At 36.8% G+C, this 15,264-nt stretch overlaps 1 protein-coding gene across 1 annotated transcript in view; it reads left to right on the forward strand.

Annotated features, from left to right (window-relative positions):
• Positions 1–6,716: 6,716 nt before the first annotated feature.
• CDH12 (cadherin 12) overlaps positions 6,717–15,264 on the forward strand; it is a 993,970-nt gene continuing 985,422 nt past the window's right edge. The window contains exon 1 of the mRNA XM_079145106.1: positions 6,717–7,131. The gene's annotated coding sequence lies outside the window, so the exon portion shown is untranslated. The remainder of the gene's footprint in view (positions 7,132–15,264) is intronic.

Below are 15,264 nucleotides of genomic sequence, written 5' to 3' on the forward strand. Positions count from 1 at the left end.
TCCCATTTGTAAACTGAAGAAAATACTAGCATCACTTTCATAAGTGCTGTGAAAATATAAGTGGAATATTTTACACCATGCCTGACACCTAGTAAGTGCTCAGTAAACATTAACCCATTTAGTATTAGTAAAAGATGTCATAGTGTTTTATTCTTATTGGTACTGGATAACTAGCCAAATTCATGTTTTCTGCTATGAGTACGAGCAGTAGGTTCTATTCAGTTTCTGGAATCCTCAGCTCATCTTGGCATATTTGTATAATGTGCCTCAATCTGAATTTCCAAATATTTAACATTTGTATTCTGTGAATTTATCTTCTCTTTCTGCTCCTTCTTATTGATATAAACACTGTCCTGGAATACTAGATGACAACTTACACTTTACTGCACTTTCTGATTTTTATTGCAGCTTGGAGGAACAGTTGCTAACTGTTGTGATTGACTATGTTTCTGATGGTAAATCCTGGAAGTGAGGACAGCTCATTGTCTTCTGCCTTTGGACTTCTTTTACATTGAAAAAGGTGGTAGGTATCTCTGTGCCCACACTGTGGGATGTGTGTGTGTGTGTGTGTGTGTGTGTGTGTGTGTGTGTGTGTAGCAGTTCCATTTCTGAATGGAACTCCAGACCAATAAGAGTGGAAGGTTTCAAGCCTTGTGCTTGGGAAATTCTGGGAGGTATTCTGAACAGTTCTCCAGAAATCCTGGTGTAACTGATCCATGTTACTCACAATGACCACCATAATGAAGCCCCTTTACACTGACCATGGAGATCATCTGGCATGTAAACTATTGGCACGTGGGTCTTTTTTTTTATCCTCTGCTTTAGGAAGACAAGCAAAGATGGATACTATCAAATTTAAAAGCACAGTGCACTCTGATTCTTTCTTACCCCTATTACATACATCTATGAATAATAATTCATTCTTAATGATTCTTAGACAATTTTGTTTTTATTTATTTTTTGTTTCAAATCATTTCTACTTAACCATAAACATAACATACAAAATGGTAGAGCTAAGAGGAAGAAATATTTTCCCTGGACATGCAGACCACCTGATGGGTAACCTCATCTTTTTGTCATTTTAGGGTCAGAAGATATTATGGTAGATTGTATTATTTTTCAAAATAGTTGCTGGCTTTCCCCATGGTTTGCTCTCTGTAGGAAGTTTGCACAGCTCTGTTACATTGACATCAGTCTTAGCAATGTACTAGCGGCTTTCTTTGGCTGAGGAAATATAAAGAGAAGTGATATTAGTCACTTTTGAACAAAAGTTATAGTTGCTTGAACTAGAATCTCCTGGTTTCTCTGGTTCCTTGGCCTCCCTTTTCTGTGAGATTGGAAATGCTCCATGAGCCTGGGGGATCTTGGAATAAAGAAACAGTGAAGCAAAGCTACGGTTGCCCAATAATAGATGCCTTGAGCAGACAGATACCCATTATGAGGCCGCCACAAATATTTAGGGAGGAAGCCTGAGTCAAAACAGTTGTCAGGGTGGTAAGTACAGGATAAAGTGATGCTTTAAACTGCATTTAGGAAATGGAATTGATGGGACGCTGACTCATTGGATATAAGCATAAGGTTGAGAAATGTTTGAGTCCTTGTCCATATCCCTCACAGCTTTATGGTGAATTTCCCTTTGTTTACTGTCTTTCTATCTCTTCTCTGTCAACAGAGTCATCTTCCTTTAACATATTTTTGATGATGTCTTTTCTAAACAGCCTTCTGGTGGGTCCCCAATTCTAAAGAGTTAAGTTTTACCCTCTTAGCATTAATGATATGTCCTAAGTTAAAATACCAATTTCTGTCAGAGATGGCAGTGCATGCCTGAATTTCCAGCAGATTGGGAGGCTGAGGCAGGAGGATAGGGTTCACAGTCAGCCTCAGTGAATTAGGGAGGGTGTGGGGGTTTCTCAGCCATGTCCCCATGGATGAGAAAAGGGTTAACTACTGGAGGATGATGTTGGGTATAAATCAATTACCCATAAACTTATCTAATCTATAAACACAGAAGAACCAATACTCTTTTTAAATGAGAGGGGGTGTGACATGTCTGGCCATACCAGCTCTGGCCTCTAACAACATGGAGTAGCCCAACTCTCCTTTATTTTATAGTCACAGAGTTAAAGGGGCCTGGACCAGGAGGGACTTCCTGTGATGAACAGGATAAGGTGGAGTTAGGGGAGCCATTTTCTTAAGGGGACTATCCCAGAATAAGACAGGGAACCACTCCCATAATAGTGCCACATGCTTCCAGGCATTGTGGGACATTCCTCTGTGGTAGCCAGTACCTAGAAGCCAGACCTCTCATCCCATGGCTCAACCTAGTCCATTCTGCTAAATAAGGATGGCTGCCTACAGGAGGCCCTAAGCAACTTAGCAAGACTCTGTCAAAAAAAGAAAAAAAAATTTTTAAAAGGTTGTGAATGTAGCTCAGTGGTTAGGTGTCCCCAAGTCCAATCTCTGTTATCCCCCCAACAAAAAATCGATTTCTTATCTTTCAGGTTATTCCATCCTGAATGAAACTCTACCTGCTTATAACTCTTTTTTTTTTTTTTATTGTAAACAAATGGGATACATGTTGTTTCTCTGTTTGTACATGGCGTAAAGGCATACCATTTGTGTAATCATAAATTTACCTAGAGCAATGTTGTTTGATTCATTCTGTTATTTTTTCCCTTCCCCCCACCCCTCCCACCCCTCTTTACCCTCTATACAGTAGTTCCTTCCTCCATACTTGCCCCCCTCCCTAACCCTAACTCTAACCCTTCCCTCCCCCCCATTATGTGTCATCCTCCACTTATTAGCGATATCATTCTTCCTTTGGCTTTTTGAGATTGGCTTATCTCACTTAGCATGATATTCTCCAATTTCATCCATTTGCCTGCAAATGTCATAATTTTATCATTCTTTATGGCTGAGTAATATTCCATAGTATATATATACCACAGTTTCTTTATCCACTCATCAATTGAAGGGCATCTAGGTTGGTTCCACAGTCTGGCTATTGTGAATTGAGCAGCTATGAACATTGATGTGGCTGTATTTCTGTAGTATGCAGATTTTAAGTCCTTTGGGTATAGGCCAAGGAGTGGGATAGCTGGGTCAAATGGTGGTTCCATTCCAAGTTTTCTAAGGAATCTCCACACTGCTTTCCATAGTGGCTGCACTAATTTGCAGCCCCACCAGCAGTGTATGAGTGTACCTTTCTCCCCACATCCTCGCCAACACCTGTTGTTGCTCGTATTCTTGATAATCGCCATTCTAATTGGGGTGAGATGGAATCTTAGGGTGGTTTTGATTTGCATTTCTCTTATTACTAGAGATGTTGAACATTTTTCCATATGTTTGTTGATTGCTTGTAGATCTTCTTCTGTGAAGTGTCTATTCATTTCCTTAGCCCATTTGTTGACTGGACTATTTGAATTCTTGGAGTAGAGTTTTTTGAGTTCTTTATAGATTTTGGAGATTAGTGCTCTATCTGAAGTATGATTGGCAAAGATATTCTCCCACTCTGTAGGCTCTTTCTTCGCATTGCTGATAGTTTCCTTTGCTGAGAGAACTGCTTATAACTCTTTTTCCCAAATCAAACAGTTAGCACAAAAAAACTGGGCAGGAGGCAAACTTCACAGATCAGCTCAGCTCTTTTATTTAGGAACACAGTTTCATATAGGATTGGGGGAGGCAGGGATGGGGCGAGCGTCTCTGAGGGACCCATTTTCTGGTGGAAGATAAACCACTGAATAAAGGAGGGGAGTGGGTTTTTTAGGTTATACTGAGAGGTGCCTTAACTAATGAGTGTGTGAGCTTGGGCCCTCAGGAATTTGAGGTCTGTTTTACTGGGTGAAATGGGAGGGAGTCTGGGGTTAGTGGTTGGTGTCTGGGATTTATTTTACTGGGCCAGATTGGGGGTCTGGGGTCAGTGGTTGGTATCTGGAAAGGATTTGTTTAGGGAAGGATTAATGCTTTGGTCTCTCCCCAGAGACTATCTTCTAGATTTCATGGATACCTCCTCCCAGCGTTTGTTTATCACTGGGAAGGATCAGTGCTCTCAATGTATGGCTTTCTTGCTCACTCCCCTTTACTAGGTCTCACTATTTTGGGGATTTGTCATTTTTCATATCTAATAAAAATCATATTTGCATTTCCGGGCCAGTGTCTTGTCCCAGCAAATGTCTTTGCTTCAGCGCTTTTTCTTGTCTTCAATTAATTCAAACCTGCTTTAGTCAGGAAGATGAGGTTCTCGAGTAACAATGAAGGGTCTCCAAATCTCCCTGGTTTACAAACAAAAACTCTAGGATCCTTTCATACTGTATTTCAATCCTGAGACAGATAATACTCCAATGATTTCTTAATTCAACAATCTAAGCTGACAGAAGTGTACGTAAGTTTCTATTTGTTCTTCAGTATTCTCCTTAAAAATGACAATGTCCCTTTTCCATTCCTGTTTCAGAGCAAATTAGACACCAAGACTGGACAAGAAAAACACAATACCACAAACCCAGAGGGAGCAGCAAAAATCTGTGAAAATGTACACATATTCCCCAATGTAATTTACTAAATTATCATTTAAAATCTATTTTCAAATTCACTGATTTTATTAATCTCATCTTGTTCATCTCACCTTTAAATGTTCTTTTTTTCTCAACTCTTGCCATTTGCACTAATTATATTGTAAATCTTATAATGTTCTATGCAAGGGTCAATCGTTTTCTTAAAGGGACAGATGGCAAATATTTTAATCTTTTAGTTACAGGTCCTTGTGATAATTACCCACCTGAGTTTTTGTACTGTCAAAGCAGTCATAGATAATATAAAAAAGAAATGAGTTTGTTTTTCAGTAAAACTTAATTTTTAAAAAGTAGGTGAACAGTTTTCTGTGGTAATTTGAAGACCCCATTCCTAGAGTCAAAACCTGCAAACTTCAATGTGCACCAAATTTATGTGGGGAGATATAGAAACATAAATTATTAGGTATCACTTTTAAAGTAGATTGGTGAACTCTGCTTCCATTCTGGAAACTACATGCTGAGAACCTTTGACCTACAGAACCATGACAATGAATTTGATATCAAGAAACAAATTTAAGTAAATGAATGATTTTTACTATACATTGAGGGAAACCATGTTTATGATTCATATTTCATCAGCATATTCATTTTTTGAAAAAAAATCCTGGTGATATACTTAGCTAGACACTGCCCTGAATAAAATTCTATTGACCACGTGAATGAGTTACAATAAAGTTAGCACTCACCTTTTTATAGTGATACAGAATACTGAGTTGTAAATATTACATTTTTCCATGCCTCCTTCACATGATAGACAGGTAACAAAATTGTTTTGTTTGTAAAGTCTCCCCAAGCTATTTTAACTTGTCACGATACACAAAACTTGGCTACACCAAATACATCAACCTATTTGTATTACTTCAGTGGAACAAAAAGATTTCAGAAAGACACATTAATTTTATTCTTATTCAACAATGACATTGAAAAGACATTATTATTTGTGCATTTGTTTGAGCTTCCAATCCTACTCATTGTTATACATAGTTTTTAAAACATTGAGACACTGCACTCTTGAGATTTTTGACTGAGATTAAATGATTTTTCTCAAATATTGCTGATTTTTTTTATAAATGACAAATTGACATATTCTTGAAGAAAAAAATAAATGACTTGAACTTGTTTAAACAAATTTTTATTCAGTATATGTCACTTTAATAGTGAGATGCAAAGAAAGTATCATGAATAAAGCATGCATTGTGATTTGGGGGAGTGAGAGGAATTGATACCATTGTTTTCCAGTGATATTCTTCTGTACAAGATTTTGTCACCACTAAAATACTTATGAAGTTTCATGTAACACTAATAAAAACCCTCACTAGAAGCAACTGATACTTATTCAAAAATCCTACAACACCTAAATACAACCAAATCACAACAGATAAAGTGGGGCCACTTGGCGCAGGCCTGTAATCCCAGAGTCTTGGGGGCTGAGGCAGGAGGATCTCAAATTCAAAGCCAGCAGTTTAAGGGCCTTAAGCAACTTAGTGAATTCCTGTCTAAAAAAAAGAAAAAAAAAATCTGAGTTCAATTTCTAGTACCAAAAGGAGACACAGAGTAAGAGAGAGAGAGAGAAAGAGAGAGAGAGAGAGAGAGAGAGAGAGAGAGAGAGAGAGAGAGAGAGAGAGAGAGAGAGAGAGAGAGAGATCAGATTCTATATATACATATAGTCTGAAGAATTTTTAATCCCGAATAGGATATGGACAAAGTTAAATAAGCCTAGAAAGAGTAAATGAAATAGGAATTGTTTGACTGTGATTATCACCAATTACCATCTGATACTTTTTATGGAGGGTGATTAAGAATGAGAAAACTTGCAGGTAAATGGACTTAATTGTCTTGTTCCACAAAAGAAAGGAAAGAAGCTATATACTTGCGTGAAGCCTAAAGCTAAGCGTTCTGCCTCCCGATGGAGGGTTCTCTTGACTCCAGCAGGCCTACAGCACTTACAAACCGCAGCTTCGGTGCCCACCCAGGTGCCAGCACTTTCCCAAGAGTGCGGGATCCTCAGCCTCTGCCCAGCTCTCCAGAGTCCTCCCAGAGGCCTGGAGTCTCGGCCTCATTCAGGGCATTCTAGAGTGAACGCTAGGGGGGAGAGGGAACAAACAAGGTACGTTTCAGATATAGGATTCAATTACTTTTCACAACTGGGCGATGTGTCAAAGGCACGCTGTGTTTTGTTTTGAGGGCGGGGAGATGACAGGCAAGGAATCCTCGGCCCTCATTGGCCCGCCGCTCGCCGCTGCAGCCAGCTCCAGCCGCTCGGAGAGCATTATTGATCTGAAGGGTAAATGTGGAGGGAGCCACAGACCCCGGTCCAGGCGTTTCTGAGAAGAGAAGCAGCCTCTTCCAGGAAGAAAGTGGTGTCTCCTGGCGGCCCGGCCTGGTGGACCTTCTGCGAGTGAAAAGGGACAAAATGCAAGGCAGTGTGCTGCTTCAGTGATTCGGAAGGGGAAGAGCGAGCGAGCGAGCGAGCCCAGGGTCTCACCTTCGGTGCGAGGCTGGTTGTTGCATCCTGCTGCTGCCGTTTCTGCTGCTGTTCCCGCAGCTGCTGTTCTGCCATCAGGTAAGGCTTCTTTTTATCTCATTGGATTTGCATCGCGTGTGCGATCGCTTCAGGGTGCATGCACGGAAATTCATACATGATTAATAAAGTGCTGCCTAGCGTACTTAGAAGCTGAAGGAGGCTGCACAGAAACCTGGCATCTGAATCCGGAGCTTGTGCGTGATTTTGCTTTGGGAAACTTCAGTAAGTTCTAAACAAGTCTCTAGTCTTCAGAGCCAGAGGTTACATTGAAAAGGGAGGGAGGGAAATGTTTTAACCACGAGTGCACCTTAGCGTGGCTAAATTTTCTAACGAAAAGTAGGTGTGCTTGATATTCAACTGGTTATTTCAGAAACAATTTTAGTGTTATCTGATTTGTACGACACAACTATTGGTGTTTTATTTTCAAACAGCTTCTAGAAATAATGATCCCTCTCACACACTTCTCCACAGACACTGAAAAATAAAACTTCATTAAAAAAATTCAACTGTAAAACAAATTTAAATTTTTAACAGTGTGCCTCTCAGAGAATAGCTGAGTTTCCTATCACAAAACTAATTTGGCACAAGTGAAAGATGCAGATTGCCAGATCTGCTATGAGTTATATAATGTGCATTTCAAAATGATCTTAGGTTGTTAATCATTTGCTGATGCTATTAAAAAGTAGGATGTGTGATAGAGGACATGTAGCAATTCAGTTTTAAAGTGACCTCAGTCATTTGTGCTTTTTGGGGTTTTTTCGGTTTTTGTTTTTTTCAGCACTATTATTTGTTTTGCTTTGTTTTTTTTTTACATTGGGATCACAGTGGCTTTGAAACCACTATACTTTAAGGTGTTTGATGCCTCTTTATAGACACATTTCTCTGTACTCTCTGGAGAGGCAACTGACATACTTTTGGCTGATTCTGTAGTCATTTCATGATTTTCAGTTTCTTGTCAGATATTTTGAAGCTCAGCCATACACTGCTCAGCAAGAAAATTACCTTAAATGCTGGGGGGCTAAGTTGAAATGGAGTGTATTCCCAAATATATGTTTACAGTTTTAAATTAAACTACATGTGGACAAATCATGAAAAATCCAACAATGCCAAGTTGGCAATAGCTTGATTGATCTTTACAGCACACTTGATTAGTTGTAAAATTTATAAAAATAATATCCAGACACATAGCCCTCCAGAAATACAGATCCTCATCTTTTAATGGCCTCAATTACTTATTAAATTATCCCAAGTAATTTAAAATAATAAAATTTATTTTTTCAGTATTATTTCTACAAAGGAATTTGATTAAAAAGGTTTGTTATAAATATTTCCATGATTGCAACAGAAAATCTCTTCGGAATTGAAAGGTCTGTGACTATTCTCAAGCTGTAAGCAGTTGAGTGACAGCTGTTTTGGAGTGCTCAAGTGCACAGGCACTTGTGAAGTAGGAGTTTCCATTTAAACAACTGTCACAACTGCTTACTCAGCACCAAGATTTAGGGGCTCTTTCTCTACCTGCTATGGAAATTAGTGAAGTAAAAATATTTTCCTATGAACTTGAAATTCCAACTTTATACTATAACTAAGTTCCTCTTAATTAATAGCACTTAGTGACCAACTGCTAAGATTAAGCTATCATTAAGCCACTCTCTGATATAAAAATCCTGGTGTACTTTTTATCTTGTGTTGTGATTCACAAATCTGTAGTTGCTGTATTCTTAATTTATACTGCAGTGTACCATTTCCAAGCAGTAGGGGGAAGTTTTCCAGCCAGGCTGTTTTCCTACTCGACCTCACTCCTTCCACTGATCTGCTCAGTGATATGATCCTTTTAGGTAAATCCCACAAAAAGAAAGAGTTGAATTATTGTCAAGGGAGAGTGTCATTTGTTCCACATGTAGGATGATGGATATTAAGTTCTTAGAAAAATAGTGCTTAGTTCTTTGGGAAAAATCCCTGTTAATGCTTCATATGCCATACTTGCCTCTCAATATGATTGCATCCTTCAAGAATAGAGTACAAAGCTGATCTCCTTATTGAGCAGTTTTTTTTTTTGTTTGTTTTGTTTTGTTTTTTTTTTTTTTGCTTCTGCTAGTTCACCAAGCCATATTTCATGTAATAGTCTGTGATACAGGTTGAAATCAATCAAACCTTCAGTGTTGTGTGGTTGATAAGAATCTGTCATTGTTACTTCTTGAATTGCTTTCTGATGAACATCTAATCACTCTTGCTGACTAAAGAGAACTGCAAATTTTCTGCCTAAATTGTTTTTAACTGAAATTTGAAATATTACTGTGTTCTCACACTTGTGCCACTTATTAAATCTACTTAATAGTTATGATAGGATGATGCACCAAGCTGGGGTCCTCTTTAGAAATGAGCCATGGTTTTCATGTAAAAAATTACAAATCTAAGGAGTCACATGATAAAATGACCTACTGGTAGACTCTGTTGTTAATGTCTTCATTCTTCCAAAGAAAAAATATGATTGTTAATAGATCATTAAAGATAAGATACTTCTCTGTTTGTCTTCTAACAAATTATTGCTCTTTTAAAAGTAATTATGTCCTGCATTGCCATATTATTATCTCATCAATGGATAACATTTAACTTATAATGTATTAGTAATTAATGATCCTATTTATATTAAGCTCTTAGTAGAAATATTTTACCCATACTGGATAACAAATACTGAGCTTTACTTTTATGATTAGACTCAATTTGTAATGGGAAAATGAAATAAATTTAATCATTATGTAAGGAAAGGAAATTGAAGCTTTTTACTGAGAACTTTCCTTTTAGTTTACTAAAACATGATAATTGAACAATTTACACTGGATAGCTTTTAAAAGCATTAAAGCATTTTAACTTTTGGCTGTAAGACAACTGCATTTTTATTTGAAATTGCTGTGCTAAAGGATGATATATCATAACCAAAATTTAAAAGGAAAGTGTGTGTGTGTGTGTGTGTGTGTGTGTGTGTGTGTGTGTGTGTGTTATAAAACTGCCTGTGTCAAATATCAATACTGGTTATTCAAAATTATTTTTAAGTATGATAAAATGACAAAAAATATGGTCAAGTAATACTTTTTTGAAAAGACTGAGTGAAAGTTTTGTTTTGGAAAATTGAATAAAGCATAAATTCCACCTAATAATTTTTTACTTTTTGTGAGGTCCTGAATGGATGTTCTATGTTGTGAAATATTCATTTATTCAATTAGTATCATTTCATTTTATATGCACCTGTTACACTATTCAAAACGACACATGCTCACAGTTTTATAAATTTAGCTTTATTAGGATTTGTATTACTCTATCATATTATAACATGGTACAAAGAGATAAATCTTCAGCATGCTTCAGTTAGTGTTTTCATATTGGTTTAATTCATAACACTTATTCTATAAATATCTAAGTGACTGCTCTATGAATGGATTTATATTACCTCAAATAATGTAAATTCTTCCTAACACATGTACATCTGATGCCTACATGCATGAAGATGTTTGTGAGAGAAATTAAGATTTTAGTCAGTGCATAGATACTCAATATGAAAACAGGATTTACCTATTAATCCTTAATTGGTGTGCTCAAATGGATGAATGATGCACACTTAGTTTCAAGTCCAAATGAGTTTTCAAACATTAGGGTTTAGATTGTGAATATAGAATTATCTGCAAAGTAAAATACTTGTTTCAAGAATGCTTATTACCATCAGTGTGCCGTATGTTCAATGGGTTCTATAACTGGATTTTCTGGAAAATTGTTATAATCATTAAAAGATGACCTCATGTAAAGAGAAGTGTTCAGATTCATTGTCTGTGCGATCATGTGTAAAGATCAACATGTGGGAGTCAGGGAATGGTTTAAAACCATATTTTAAGTACTCTGTATACTTTGAGCAACTTACATTACTTCAAGATTTCTGACTTCTTGTCACAACTCAACATAGTATTACTCCATAGAGGGCATTTGCAATTGGTCATGTCTTCTCCTTGTAACCTTCCTTACCTGTAGAAGACTTGCTTTGGAGAGGATAACTACAGCCATGGTTGGTTACTGGGTTGGATGAAAATGTGACTGTTTGGATTTGTGATGCGCTGGACTTTGCAACATTGGGATGGAAGTCATACGTAAGCCATGTACTTAAACAAACACACAAAAACCCACTTATTTTGGCAAAAAAAAAAAATGCCTTAAGTAGATAGGCATGGGCATTTCTGATACTTTGAAGAATAAGTGAAGCTTAGAATGTGATAAAATTTTCACAATCTTATTTCAAAAGGGAGAAATGCAAAAAAGCGGGGACAATATGAGATAACTAGAAGAGCAATACAGTCAAGGGAAGATTGTGGTATCGGTGTTTTATGAAGACTTGAACACTTGAGTTATAGAATATTTTGAAGGAGGATGGTCATAAACCAAAAGGGAAGATATGATGGATCAAAGTTTTAGCAAACATAAAATTTACAACATCCAGGAAATAGGTAGAAGACACAATTAGAAGATGTCATGAACCTTGATAATGTCAGTAATATAGTATTATATCAAATTACTTTATCTAATATTTCAACATTATTATAATACTTGAATGTGAAAAAAGGGTGTTGGGATTTAATCAACCAAATTTGATGTTAGTTAAATTATTTAAATAATATTTTTGAATGTATTAGGTCCAAATGGTTGGCAAATTTTGAAAACTATAGGAAATTAGCTTTCAAAGGTTTTTTTTTTTTTCCAATAGAAAAGAATTGAGAATAGTCTGATATATTCAGAATTACTACTGAGGGATAATAGGAATAGTTAAAGTAGCAAGCACATAAAAACAGTTATGCACTGCATAATAACATTCCAGTTAATGACAGACTATTGTTATGTATGAATGTTGTCCCATAAGATTGTAGCAGAGCAGAACAGTTCCTGTCACCTAGTGAATTAGCCACCTAACATCACAGCTCAAAGTAATACCTGGTAACATTGGGATAAACAAGCCTACCAGGCTACAAGTATGATAAAATTATAGCATATTCACTTATGTATACTACATAATACTTGATAATGATAATAAACTCTTATGTTACTGAGTTGTGTACTTACTATACTACACTATGTGTCATTATTTGGGAGCTTCTTTTTTTGTTGTTACTGTTTTGTTTTGTTTTTTTTATTTTTCATTTTTTTAGTTACTGTGAAGCAGTATGATACATTATGGTGTAAGTAGCCCCAAATGTCTCATGTTTACCACATCTCTTGATTGAATCAGGAGGCTACATCCAGTGACTGACCTATGGAATCTAGGTTTGTCTAAGTATGCTTTCTGATGTTCACAATGACTACATTGCCTAGTGTTCTGTTTCTCAGAATGCATTCCTGTCATTAAGCAAAATATGACCCTAGATTCAAAATGAACTCTTCTACAACTTTGTGAGTCAATATTTCATGAAAGGTTGCAGTTATTTCAAGGGGATCGCTGACAGATTTTAAAGTCATATTTTACTGAAATTCTACCCTTCCCTAATTACTAGCAGTAGGATAGTGAGTGAAAAGTGCAGAATAAGCTCTTGGCAAGGCATCAAGTTATATGTTTACAAAGGTAAGAATGAGAAGGCCAGAATAATTTTCTCAAATAAAAGAATATTTCACGGTAAGAAACCTAGTTGTTTAAGTCAGTATTCAGGATTTGTGCTTAACTGCCTACTCAAAGATGACCACTATTAGATTCTAACAGAATGGAACCCAGTATTAGAACTGTAGTCTTTGTGACCTCAACTGAATTGATATCTAGCTGTTCAGCATATAGCAAACTATTTATATGTACTCTAAACTCTAATAATATGAAGTTTTAGCAGGAATATTAAGAAGATATTTATGCTGTAATACATTGAACATTTCACACTTTCATTTAACAATTAATTTTTATAGGCTAATAATAATAAAACACCAGTGATGAGGGAAAGGAAGATATAAGTGAAAATATGTGGTATGTGATCTGCTCCAGCCCACCTGTGTGCACATACTTGCGCCAGAGATATTTTTAAGCAGCCATTATTTTTTAAAACAAAATTAAGAACATGAATGCTCAAAAGCATGAAGATACCACAGAAGCCAGGCCCATCTCATAGAGTTTTAGATGAATTACAAAAGGAGAAATTGTTAGAAGGGAAATTTGGCACTGTATATCAAAATTCAAAATCCAGCGTTTCCAACATTTGGATAAGTTTTAAGTTTTTTACAGGAAAATTTCATGTGCCTTGTATTATTTCTTAATTTTATTTTTCCTCCACAGTCCATTTCTTTTCATTCTCCTTCACTAGTTTCTCTTTATTTTCAGATCCGCAAGTAGCAACTATCTGGGTGTGTTGTGACTCAGTCAGAGGCTGGGTTGTGTGCTATGTAGCAAGTCCCTGAAGAGGGAATCACATCCAGGAGCAGGGGTTTAAATGCTACCAAGGTGGGTCTTTCCAGAACTGTGTCTTCATCTCCAATCTGCAGGCTGAGCATCAGGCTTTGGGCTTAGATTGTCTGCTTCTTATTTCCACCAGGACATCTAATAGCCATTTCAAACACAACTTCAAAGCAGAACTCATGATTTCTGTTCATCCCTACTACTACCTGAATATACTTATTTTCGTAATCTTCATTTCGGCAAATTTCATAATATCTACCCATGGCTCAAGACCTTAAGGGCCCCTCTGACATTTCACTTCCCAGACTCCCCACTGCCCCCATATTTAGCGCAGGATCAATTCTTCTGGCTTCAGGTCTTTCTGTGTCTCTAATCTAATTACTTCTTACTTCCTACACCACAGTCACCTTTGCCCCTACTACTGCCATCTCAGATTGTGTAGTAGTCTCCTAACTGATCTTTCTACTACTTTTACACTTTGCCCTCCTCCTGACCCTAATTCATTGTTCTACAGGCAGTTCATTGATCCTTATAACTGTCAATGAACTTCCTATAGCTTACAGCCAATAACCTGCCAAACTTTTCCAGTTTGGCTAAGGCCTAGCTGGTCCCAGCCTAAGAATCTTTATACTCATCTAATTTCCTCTTTACTTCATGTATCATGTAAATCTTGGTTTAATTATCATTACCTGTCATTACTTTCTATAAACAGGACAGACTTCCTTTTTTTTTTTTTTTTTTTTTTTTTGATGATGTGGTGTTACTGTGTTGCTCAGGCTGGCCTTGAACTTGTGATCGTCCTGCCTCAGCCTCAGGCATAGCTTAGAATCATAGATGTGGGTCACCATACCCCTCTGTCCAGAGCATGTTTACATTTATCCATCTTTAGTATTCTTTAAATAGTAACTATGTTGTGTTACATGATATTGCATTGCCAATGGACCTACGCTTAAATTGATTAATAATTCTTGGACTTTATAATAGTGCAAAAGCAACGTGCATTCAGTAGAAACTGTTCTTTGGATGCTGAACGTTGTCCTTTTCCTGGTCTAGCCATTTACTAGATATTCTCTCCGTGTAGTGGGCAGAAGCAATGAGCCACCACTCCCAGTCACCCACAGCATACTGCTGTGTGGTTAAGGTGTAATGTTTGGCAGGTGAGTTAAAATCATTTTCAATTTGTGGTGGGTTTATAGGGATGTAACCCCATTGTAAGTCAATGGGCATCTGCATGTTGTTTGTCTTCCCAAATAAAATGTAAGCCCATGAGGGAATACTGTTTGGTGTGTATAAGTCCTTACTGAGTATTTGGTTAATGAGTAATTGGAGGGATTGATGTGGGTGCCTATTTCACCTAAACATTTCCATGCCCATAAAAGGAGTTTGAACAATTTCTATCATATGCTAAAAGTGGCTTCCTTTAGGAAGAAGTTTGAGACGTATGTTTGAATTAGGGGGCTTATTATAAGATTTTTATGCATATTACTTGGCCCATAAATGTAATAAGTATTAACCATTCATGTCAGGTGTGTTGGTTGAAGTATAGAAAAAGTGTTCTGTTAAAATGATTAGTAGGATGAAAAGAACACAATTTGAATGTCAGCCTACAAAAATAATTTTAAAATTTAAAACACAATAATTCGGATGGAGACTGGTTATCATTTCAACTCAAGATTCAGTACTCCTTCACTTTGTATAATGTCCCAAATTTCCCCCTGTGTCTACAATTAAAATGAAACTCCCAGAATATGCGAAAAAGGGGTAAG

The sequence above is a fragment of the Sciurus vulgaris genome (assembly GCF_902686455.1).
Source record: "Sciurus vulgaris genome assembly, chromosome: 6".
In the NCBI taxonomy this organism is placed as follows: Eukaryota; Metazoa; Chordata; class Mammalia; order Rodentia; family Sciuridae; genus Sciurus; species Sciurus vulgaris.